This window comes from Anabrus simplex, chromosome 6 (genome assembly GCF_040414725.1).
Source record: "Anabrus simplex isolate iqAnaSimp1 chromosome 6, ASM4041472v1, whole genome shotgun sequence".
NCBI classification, from domain to species: domain Eukaryota; kingdom Metazoa; phylum Arthropoda; class Insecta; order Orthoptera; family Tettigoniidae; genus Anabrus; species Anabrus simplex.
Window position 1 is genome coordinate 78456949 of NC_090270.1, and position 2074 is coordinate 78459022.

The 2074-nt window shown below is 44.0% G+C and overlaps 1 non-coding gene across 1 annotated transcript; it reads left to right on the forward strand.

Moving 5' to 3' along the window:
- The first annotated feature begins 1529 nt into the window (after positions 1 to 1529).
- On the forward strand, positions 1530 to 1611 carry TRNAS-AGA (transfer RNA serine (anticodon AGA)). Its single transcript has one exon. It is a non-coding gene; the product is annotated as a tRNA-Ser (tRNA).
- The last annotated feature ends 463 nt before the right edge of the window (positions 1612 to 2074 follow it).

Sequence of the window (2074 nt, forward strand, 5' to 3'; positions counted from 1 at the left end):
GTGCTGGCCTTTGGTCACAGGGGTCCTGGGTTCGATTCCCGGCAGGGCCGAGAATTTTAACCATAATTGGTTAATTTCGCTGGCACTGTGGCTGGGTTATGTGTCGTCTTCATCATCATTTCATCCTCATCACGACGCGCAGGTCACCTACGGGTGTCAAATCGAAAGACCTGGCGAGCTGAACATGTCCTCGGACACTCCCGGCACTAAAAGCCATACGCCATTTCATTTTTACTTGAATTAATACTTAACAAATGATAAAAAGAGAAATGTACCTAAATACAAACTGAAATTAATAGAGTAATCAAAAATAATTAAAGAAGATCAGTTTAGTGGGAGTAGTGTGAAGGGAACATTGATGTACTCTTATAAGAGCCTAAAATCCCAGGAATGTACTTCAGGGAGTACGGCTCTATGGCTAAATGCTTAGCGTACTGGCCTTTGGTCTAGAGAGTTCCGGGTTAGATTCCCGGTCGGGGACTTGAATTCTAGCTTTATCCTCATATTTTGATCTTTCCTAATTTTAAAGACATCCTTCAATCTTATTTGTCTACTGATGTCATTCCACGCCATCTCTCCATCAGCTCGGAACATACCACTTAGTCGAACAGCTGGTCTCCTTTCTCCCAAGTCTTCCCAGACCTAAATTTGCAACAGTTTTGTCGTAAATCACAAAGAACAAATCGAGCCGATTTTCTTTGGATTTTTTCCAGTTCTTGAATCAAGTAATCCTGGTGAGTGTCCCATACGCTGGAACCATACTCTAGTTGGGGTCTTACCAGAGACTTATATGCCCTCTCCTTTACAACCTTACTTCTTCTTTATCTGTTTTCCGTCGGCCTCACCTGCTATTCTGAACAGGGGCCTTGCTGGGGGATGGGAAGAGTGGAAGGGATAGACTAAGACCAGGGAAGGAAGCGGCCATGGCCTTAAGTTGGGTACCATCCCGACATTTGCCTGGATGAGAACCCACCTCTACTCAGTTGACCTCCCGAGGCTGAGTGGACACCGTTCCAGCCCTCGTACCACTTTTCGAATTTCGTGGCAGAGCCGGGAATCGAACCCGGCCTCCGGGGGTGGCAGCTAATCACACTAACCACTACACCACAGAGGCGGACCGTCCAGAGAATATGCATCCATATGCATCTGCAATCGAACCGCGCTACCATCGACATCGACCTTCTATGTTAGGCCCCTTAAAACAACAAGCAAGCATCATTTCTTTTTTTAACAACTCGACATACAGTAAACCCGTGGGCTAGGCCTAACGATTTACAGATAAATTTACCTACCAAAGTCGTCAGGTTTGTAGTACAGAATTTAAGCAAGTAAGAATACGATAAAATCCATAAAGCTACCGAACGAGAGATCGCCCGATTCTCCTTTTAGCACCAACGACAAATGACACTGATCAGTTCAAGCGTACAGTATGATTGATATCATTCTTTGGAGAATAACTCTCCCGTATGACGACTCGTCTGAAAACTTGCTTTGTTTAAATACGTTAGTGAAAGACGCTCTGAGCTGTCGCAGTCGTGGCCGAGTGGTTAAGGCGTCTGACTAGAAATCAGATTCCCTCTGGGAGCGTAGGTTCGAGTCCTACCGACTGCGGAGTTGGATATTTTTGCTAGCAAATGACAATCAACTCTAATTCTGTACCTTTAGTGGATAACTTCGCAAGGGGAGTTTCATCGATTACGGTCCGCAATAATATGAATAATACGTCAACTTCCCGCGGTAGATGCTGTACACTACACATCGATGAATAACAGTGAGCAAGGCCAAGTGGGAAATAATAATTAAAAGTATAGAAAATAAATAGGAACAGAATGACTGAAATAATTGCATCATATCATGTCCCTAGCAGTGGCGTAGGCAAGGGGGCGAGATAAGGGTTTCATCATAGAGTGTAATAGTGTGAGGAAGTTCGAAGTTGTCACAGCCGCGGTGGCCACAGTCATGTGACATATCACGTGTTGTGGTGTAACCGTCTATGCGAAATGGTTCCTCTCTAAGGAAGATCCGTGAAAACTAATATACATTTTGTTATTATTATTATTATTATTATTATTAT